At 34.6% G+C, this 9,839-nt stretch overlaps 1 long non-coding RNA gene across 2 annotated transcripts; it reads left to right on the top strand.

Annotated features, from left to right (window-relative positions):
* Positions 1–2,189: 2,189 nt before the first annotated feature.
* LOC144445961 (uncharacterized) lies at positions 2,190–7,195 on the top strand. Of its 2 annotated transcripts, none has more exons than XR_013481936.1 (10): positions 2,190–2,303; positions 2,669–2,716; positions 3,270–3,350; positions 3,563–3,630; positions 4,054–4,112; positions 4,745–4,831; positions 4,999–5,051; positions 5,378–5,467; positions 5,728–5,795; positions 6,083–7,195. It is a non-coding gene; the product is annotated as an uncharacterized LOC144445961 (long non-coding RNA). The 2 variants fall into 2 exon arrangements; XR_013481935.1 differs by having other exon boundaries at positions 5,378–5,491.
* Positions 7,196–9,839: the final 2,644 nt, after the last annotated feature.

The raw sequence follows: 9,839 nt of genomic DNA, 5'->3' as shown, positions 1-9,839 counted from the left end.
TGAGAGGACACGTTGAAAACAGAGACCTTGGTAATATAAAAGGACATTAAAAAACAAATCTACAGTGCGAAACTGGCACATTAGTGAAATGAAACGGGCCACAGTGCGAAACAAGAAAAGTGGCAAATGAATGGACACGTTGAAAACAGACAGTGGTTAAATAAAAAGACATTAAAAAATAGCCCACAGTGCGAAACTAGCACATGAGTGTGGACATAAAATGAAACGGGCCACAGTGCGAAACAAGGAAAGTGGCAAGTGAGAGGACACGTTGAAAACAGACAGTGGTTATATAAAAGGACATTAAAAAACAAGTCCACAGTGCGAAACTGGCACATTAGTGTGGACACAAAATGAAACGGGCCACAGTGCGAAACAAGAAAAGTGGCAAATGAATGGACACGTTGAAAACAGACAGTGGTTAAATAAAAAGACATTAAAAAATAGCCCACAGTGCGAAACTAGCACATGAGTGTGGACATAAAATGAAACAGGCCAAAGTACGAAACAAGAAAAGTGGCAAGTGAGACGACATGTTGAAAACAGACAGTGGTTATATAAAAGGACATTAAAAAACAGTCCACAGTGCGAAACTAGCACATTAGTGTGGACATAAAATGAAATGAGCCACAGTGCGAAACAAGGAAAGTGGCAAGTGAGAGGACATGTTGGAAACAGACAGTGGTTATATAAAAGGACATTAAAAAACAATCCACAGTGCGAAACTGGCAAACTAGTGTGGACACAAAATGAAATGAGCCACAGTGCGAAACAAGAAAAGTGGCAAGTGAGAGGACATGTTGAAAACAGAGATAATGGCAATATAAAAGGACATTAAAAACAAGTGTACAGTGCGAAACTGGCACAATATTGTGGACACAAAATAAAACGGACCACTGTGCGAAACAAGAAAAGTGGCAAGTGAGAGGACACGTTGGAAACAGAGACAATTGCGATATGAAAAGGATATTCAAAAATAGTTCACAGTGCAAAACTGGCACATTAGTGTGGACACAAAATGAAATGGGCCACAGTGCGAAACAAGAAAAGTGGCAAGTGAGAGGACACGTTGGAAACAGAGACAATTGCGATATAAAAGGACGTTAAAAACAGTCTACAGTGCGAAATAGGTACACTAGCATGGACACAAAATGAAACAAGTCACAGTGCGAAACACAGAATGTGGCGATGTAAAATGACATGTAAATAAACAGGACACTGATATGCAATGGACATAGTGTCAACAGGCTAATAGGCGACACAGGACAAGAACACTGGACAAAGGAGGAGTGGCATAAACGACACAAGAAACGATGTGTGAGCAAAACAAATACATATAGAAGATTCACAGCAACCTGAATAAAAGAAAGTGAAGTAGTGATACATAAGACACATTATAAAACGTGTGAAAAGAAAAATATAAAGGTGATTGAAAGGACAAGAAGAACCAGCTCACTGGGTTGCAACCTGTTTGAACTAAAGTTAAAATGAAGAGTTGTAACATGGAAGTGTAACTCATGTTACCTCGAGATGTATGTTATGAGGATATCCCCTAGATGACAACAAAAGATACCACTACTCTGATAATGGTAGTAATCTGTGATAACTATTAAAAATACATCACATGTACCAGAGTATTGTCATAACTGCAGAAGACATCTCTCGGAATTGAAGTTCACCAAGTCAGTTATCATACACTGGCTAGAAGAGGAACTCTGGACTGAAGATTGGACATCCACCAAATCGTGATAATCAGATGGTCATTGGCCAAGCTGTGAGTACACGCTTTGGTCAATGGCTGATATCAGCATATGTAACCTGCAGATTACCACACGTGCACAATTGCGTATAGTTTGCAAACTGATCAAACATGTGGTGTTACTTGGTTGCAAACTGCTAAAACCTTATTGGTTCACAGAAATCTTGAATGATTTTTCTATCTGTTCTACATGTAAATATGTCTTGCTATAGTGGTCAGTTATAAACTGCAAGCCACTATGCAAGCTATTTCCGATGAACAGATGCAGCGCAGCGAATCTGGTTATCTGCAGACTTATAAAGAAGGTAAGTCTTGTTTGAGTAAAGCAAATGGCTTTACTCGTTAATACCCGTATAAATCTCTTTTTCTCTTTTTCTCTACACAGATAACAATGAAGAAGGACTCTACCGCTGAAAGATTTCAAGAAAAAGAATATCAAAGGCAAGTACCTATATAATTTTGTTCATTTTTTAATAATGTTTTTTCCTCATTTTTTCAGATCACTGGAAAAGCTGATGAAGTTATTAGAAGATGAAGCATATATGTAAGTTTCAAATCTTTGAGTCCTTTCAAATTTTATGTTTTTGTCAGTCATGAAAAAATGTTTTCTCAGTACATGTTTTATTTAGGCTTGTGTAGAGGGAAAATGATGGTTGAGAGACCCAAAATCTTTTGTATATTTATATATCTGAATAAGCCGTTGTTAGATCACCATACATTTAAATAAACCATGGAATGCAGTATTTCTCTTCTCCTCTCAGGTAACACAATTGAGTCATCATTGATGAAAGAAGGATGCTGCTGAAGAAACTTTATTAAAAGAAAAAAATATGAGAAGTATGTATCTCTATATTATCTCTATTCAGTTTATTTGATAATGTGTTTACCCTATTTTTCAATCACACCCAGGAATGATGAAGAAGGCTAGAGAAGAATGTTATGAAAAGAAGAGGACAAGTAAGTTTCTTATTTTGCAATCTTGATGTTCTGATACAATCAGTCATTAGTCTCTCAAAGGGGGACTATTCCAATGGGCTCCACCCACCTTTTTTGTCCATGCCTGCATGCGTCTGTCTGTGTGCTCAGGCGGCAATATTTGTAGTTAAAAATAAACACTGTATAACTCTAACTGAAAAACTGCAATACCCATGACACTTCATTCAAGTGTCTACCCCCATATTATCAGATTCAAGCTATGTTTGGAGACCTTGACCTTCAGGGCCAATTATCAAAATCCAGCCAATTCCTACCGATCACACACATTGTAGTGTTTACACATTGCCAATTTCTTTTAAATCATGTTTACAAGTAATGTGAAGAAAAGAATTAGACATTGTTTTGGGTGCTATAAATGTAATTTCTATTGAATGGCAGCCATATTTGTAGCCAAATTCTTTTAAATCATGTCTCTATTCTGTCACATAGAAGTAAAGTATTTCGGGGGGGGGGGGGGGGGGTCTTCTAAGACTTGTTCAGTTCATAAAACAAGCAGTTTGTGCTTGTATTCCAGATCATGCTCATACCCCAGGAACTTGTATCACCAGAATTAATGAAGGAAGCTCAAGAAAAAAAGTTATCAGAAGATAAAGAAGTAAGTTTCAAGTCTTACAGTCTCTTCAAAATGTATGATTTTCTAAGTTATGAAGACATTTTTTCTCACTGGATGGTTTTATCAAAGATTGTGTAGAGGGAAAGTGATGGTTAAGAGACGCAAAATATTTTCTTTATAGATCTGAAAACACCATTGTTGGATCACCATAGATATAAATAATCCATGTAAATCTATATTTCACTTCTACTCAGGTAACACAATTGACTCAACATTGAAGAAAACACTACTGAAGAAAGTCTAAAGGAAAAGAATATCAAAAGTAAATACCTATTATTTCTGTATAATTTATTTGATAATGTTTTTGTCTTCATTTTCAGATAATACCCATGTGTCACTTTACTTCGGAAAAGGTGTGAACAAACGATTTGTTTTAGGGCATTTGTGTGCTTAGAGGGTTTGGTCAAATGGTTTATAAATAAACATCAAAACATGGCGCTTGGCATCAATAGGAGGATGCCAGGTGTGGATAGCCCTGCTAAAACTCTTGGTGGAGAACACTGTACCACTACTTCTATCTATATATATAGGCCTATTGACCACGTTTCCTTAGATTTACAGATTTATTGTTTCTGACATGGGATTGATATAAAATTATGAGAGCAAGTGTGTATATATGAGAGGTATGTATATATATATTATTTCTTTTCAGTTTATTTGATAATGTCTTTGCCCTATTTTTTAGATCACACCCAGGAACGATGAAGAAAGCTAGCGAAGAACGTTATTAAAAGAAGAGGACAAGTAAGTTTCTTATTTTGCAATCTGGATATTCTAATCACTCCTAAAATGAATCATTAGTCTCTAAAAGGGGGGACTATTAGAATGGGATTCACCCACCTTTATTGTCCATGCCTGCATGCGTCTCTCTGTGTGTAGTACATCATTTCTCAGACATGCCGTATCCAATTTCTTTCAAACCTGGCACAAAGGTGACATGTCAACTGAGACATACACAAAGTTGACCAAAGAGGTCGGTTATCGAAATGCAGCCATTTCCTGCATAAGTATCTATTTCTTGCCAGTAAATTCTTTTAAATCATGTTGTGTTCAGTCACATAGAAGTCAAGTATTCGAGGGGGTCTGTACCTTCCATGAAGTCTTGCTAGCTTTTTTTAGTTTGAACAGACAAGCAGAACAGTTTGCAACTGGTGACCACTAGTTCTACCTTAGTAAATGCACTCTCCTAATTCAATTAAATTTGGTACATACTTCAAACATAACTAATTATATATGTTCTGTTAATGTTGCATTCAAACAATTATTGTGTGTAGGAACAAAAATCTAAAGACTTTGCCCTTATGGAAGGCATTCAGTTTAAATGTGCTTGGTATTCTGTTCAATTCAGTTCATAGTAATGTTTTCTTTATTTACAGATCTTACCCATGAAGAACTAATATGACCAGAATTGAAGAGGATTTTGCTATAGGAGAAAGTTATCAAACAAGAAGAAGAAGATATAAGTAAGTGTCAAATATTTTAATCTCTTCAAAGTTAGTTTTAATAACCCCGACCCCTTGATCGTGATGCCGATGTTCAAAGTGAAAAAGCCAAAATTATTCAAAGTGTGGATGTACACCTCTGACATCCAATTGCCATCCAGCTATAGTAATGTTTTATTTGTTTTCAGGTCACATCCATGAAGAATATGACAGAAAGCTATCAAACAAGAAGCCGACATAGGTAAGTTTCCAATTTTGCGATCTCATCAAAGTTTGTCTTCATAACCCAGACCCTTGATTTTTATCACAATGTCTAAAGTCAAATTGCCCAAATTATGGGGGGGGGGGGGGGGGTTACACCTCTGAGATCCATGGGCGACTTTCAACCAAATCTAGTACAAATGTTGTATATAGTAGTCCACATATGCATGTAATTATGTTTGATGACTTTTACAATATGAGTTGGATGGCAGTCATATTTATTGTTGAAGTCAGAATATTGACCTGATAGAGGGAAAGTTAGGTTTTTGACCAAGACTTGTTGATAATATGTTTCATTGTTTTTAGACCATGCCAATGCTGCCAAGAAAATGTATTACCACAATTTATGACTTCAAAGCTGTCGAAAAAAACTATTATCAGAGAAAGAAGAGAAAAGCAAGTATTTTATTGAGCAGTTTGGTAATAATCTTATTTTATATACTTGTCAGTCATAAGGAAATTGTTTCCTTGATAGATGTTTTATTGAGGTTTGTGTTGAGGAAAAATCTTGGTTAATAGTCCTACAATACCTTCTATATTTATCTGAATTCACCATTGTTGGATCAGCATAGATCATATAAAAAGATGAGAACAAGTGTTTTTGAGTTGTATTTCAGTTCTGTTCAGTTCATAAAATGTTTCTCCTGGTATTTCAGATCGTACTTGTACGTCAGAAATTTGTATTACTGGAATTGAAGAAGAAATCTGAAGAAAACAGGATGAAGTAAGTTTGACATCTTGCCATCAGTTGAATTGTTGTCTATATTCCACTTGAAAATAACCCAAAGCTCACTGCCTGTACTGAATAGAGTAGCCAGCTGTTGGTTTAAGACACTGGCTATGGACCAGATAAGAGCTTGCAAAGAAGTGTGTTAATCTTTAAAGTTTTATTGATGAAGGTCTGTCCATTCATTTACATCTTTGTATTTATTATTTGTGATTTGGAATAATATTTGCATGAGCTTTACTGTGAATTAATATTGAATTATGTCAATGACTTTTCGATTGCAGGAATCAACAAACTCTCATGAGCACTTTGAATGCGCTGCACATAAAGAACTGTACCAAAGATTGTACACAGGTGTACTTATTCATAGACATCTGATTCATCACCATGAAAACATATCACTGTCAACATGCATGCCAGCCTGGAGGCGAGCCATAGGCATGTACCATACTAGATATTATCAAAGACAGTAACCTATGACTTTGACCTTAATATTCAAGGTCAGCTAGCAATTTACTACATACTGTTAATATTTTGTACAGACAAATTTAAGTATATTGTAAACATACCTTTTAGATGAGCTTTCTGTGTAAAAAGTGACCTTTGCCCTTGACTGTCAGGATATTATGAACTTAATTACCATCAACTTGTACAAGCAGATTTTGGACACTGATTAACATTACATTCCTGCATTTAATTTTGGGCTATTGTACTTGAACACAATAGAACACAACTAGTTTGTTTTTATCACAAGGCCAGTTGTTTGTTAAGTTAGGTAATGGTAATACTTTGGTGTAATTATAAATTTATGTTCACTGCGAAATGATCAGATATCTGGTATTTAATCCTCTTTCTCCCAACTAGTAGTTAGTTGTGTACAAACAAATATCCTACAGCCACTGGGAGAAAGAGGATTAAAGTCATCTGGAAATTGAAATTTTTGATTAAATGGTTATAAGAACTTTAGAACCAGCTGATTAGTATACAGTTGGATGGGGAACTATTTACATCAGAAAATTGTCAAATTTAAGTAACATGATACAAATCTTCAATGTACTTCAAATGATAGACTTTGTTGCTTAATTTGTGCAAGCTTTGATCACTCCTTTAACCTTCTTTATGTAACCTTAACCTGAACTATAACCTTTAACCTATAACCTTACCCTAACAATAACACTAACACTAACACTAACACTAACATTAATCCCAACTAATATATAATAAAAGTAACTCTAACTATCTTTCGGTGGTCGTTAAGTTTGCGCAAAGAAACCAGGCAACTTGTCTAGTATTTGTAGTACATGATAATTGTGGGATTTACTGAATAACACTTTATGGGAGTCACACAGGTTATATGTTTGTTTATCCTTTATATAATTGTGGGTTATTTTCAAATGGGTTGGTTGTTCATATTTGGTTGCTTAATCTTTGCAATACCCTTTGTATTACCACTGCCATTCTTCGTCCTTAGTATTTGAAAAGTATCTCTTTTCCCTATATGAAAATGCTTTTCATATAGATGTAGGGGATTGATGTACTCTTCATTTAGGGGATGGATGTACTTTATATTTAGGGAAGTTTTATTTAGAGGGTGGAATTGTACTTTTTATTTAGGGGATATATGTACTTTATATGTAGGGGAGAAAAATATTTTATTTAGGGGATGGATGTACTTTTTATTTAGGGGATGGATGTACTTTATATTAAGGGGAGAGAAATATTTTATTTGGGGGATGGATGCACTTTATATTAAGGGGCGAGAAATATTTTATTTAGGGGATGGATGCACTTTATATTAAGGGAGAAAAATATTTTATTTAGGGGATGGATGTACTTTTTATTAAGGGAGAAAAATATTTTATTTAGGGGATGGATGTACTTTTTATTTAGGGGATGGATGTACTTTATATTAAGGGGCGAGAAATATTTTATTTAGGGGATGGATGTATGTTTTATTTAGGGGATGGATGTACTTTATATTAAGGGGAGAGAAATATTTTATTTAGGGGATGGCTGTACTTTATATTAACGGGAGAAATATTTTGTTTAGGGGATGGATGTACTTTATATTAAGGGGAGAGAAATATTTTGAGGAATGGATGTACTTTTTTATTTAGGGGATGGATGTACTTTTTATTAAGGGGAGAGAAATATTTTATTTAGGGGATGGACGTACTTTGTATTTTGGGGATGGATGTACTTTTTATTTAGGTGATGGATGTACTTTTTATTTATGGGTGGATGTACTTTATATTAAGGAGAGAGAAATAATTTGTTTAGGGGATGGATGTACTTTATATTAATGGGAGAGAAATATTGTATTTGAGGGATGGATGTACTTTTTAATTTAGGGGATGGATGTACTTTTTATTAAGGGGATGGATGTACTTTTTATTTAGGGGAGAGACGTACTTTGTGTTTTGGGGATGGATGTACTTTACATTTAGGGGATGGATGTACTTTACATTTAGGGGATGGATGTACTTTTTATTTAGGGGATGGGTGTACTTTTTATTTAGGGGAGAGAAATATTTTATTTAGGGCACGTATGTACTTTATATTAAGGGGAGAGAATTATTTTTATTTAGGGGATGGATGTACTTTTTATTTAGGGGATGGGTGTACTTTTTATTTAGGGGAGAGAATTATTTTATTTAGGGGATGGATGTATGTTTTATTTAGGGGATGGATGTACTTTTTATTTAGGGGATGGGTGTACTTTTTATTAAGGGGAGAGAAATATTTTATTTAGGGGATGGATGTACTTTTTATTGAGGGGATGGATGTACTTTTTATTTAGGGGATGGATGTACTTTATATTAAGGGGAGGTAATTATTTTATTTAGGGGATGGATGGATGTTTTATTTAGGGGATGGATGTACTTTATTTTAAGGGGATGGATGTACTTTATATTAAGGGGAGAGAAATATTTTATTTAGTGGATGGATGTACTTTATATATAAAGGGGAGAGAAAATTTTTATTTAGGGGATAGATGTACTTTATATTAAGGGGAGAGAAATATTTTATTTAGGGGATGAATGTACTTTATATTAAGGGGAGAGAAATATTTTATTTAGGGGATGGATTCACTTTATATTAAGGGGATGGATGTACTTTTTATTAAGGGGAGAGATATTTTATTTAGGGGATGGATATACTTTATATTAAGGGGAGAGAAATATTTTATTTAGGGGATGGATGTACTTTATATTAAGGGTAGAGAAATATTTTATTTAGGGGATGGATGTACTTTGTGTTTTGGGGATGGATGTACTTTACATTTAGGGGATGGATGTACTTTTTATTTAGGGGATGGATGTACTTTTTATTTAGGGGATGGGTGTACTTTTTATTTAGGGGAGAGAATTATTTTTATTTAGGGGATGGATGTACTTTTTATTGAGGGGATGGATGTACTTTTTATTTAGGGGATGGGTGTACTTTTTATTTAGGGGAGAGAAATATTTTATTTAGGGGATGGATGTACTTTATATTAAAGGGAGAGAATTATTTTATTTAGGGGATGGATGCACTTTATTTTAAGGGGATGGATGTACTTTATATTAAGGGGAGAGAAATATTTTATTTAGTGGATGGATGTACTTTATATATAAAGGGGAGAGAAATATTTTATTTAGGGGATGGATGTACTTTATATTAAGGGGAGAGAAATATTTTATTTAGGGGATGAATGTACTTTATATTAAGGGGAGAGAAATATTTTATTTAGAGGATGGATGCACTTTATATTAAGGGCATGGATGTACTTTTTATTAAGGGGAGAGATATTTTATTTAGTGGATGGATATACTTTATATTAAGGGGAGAGAAATATTTTATTTAGGGGATGGATGTACTTTATATTAAGGGTAGAGAAATATTTTATTTAGGGGATGGATGTACTTTTTATTAAGGGGAGAGTATTATATTTTATTTAGGGGATGGATGTACTTTATGGATGCAATTACGATATATGCCTACGCTTTTCCAGAGTTGGTTTTTAGTGCGGGGCCAAGTTTGGGTTAGCAATGCCTTAGT

The sequence above is a fragment of the Glandiceps talaboti genome, chromosome 14 (assembly GCF_964340395.1).
Source record: "Glandiceps talaboti chromosome 14, keGlaTala1.1, whole genome shotgun sequence".
NCBI classification, from domain to species: domain Eukaryota; kingdom Metazoa; phylum Hemichordata; class Enteropneusta; family Spengelidae; genus Glandiceps; species Glandiceps talaboti.
This window is presented reverse-complemented; position numbering and strand designations above follow the sequence as displayed.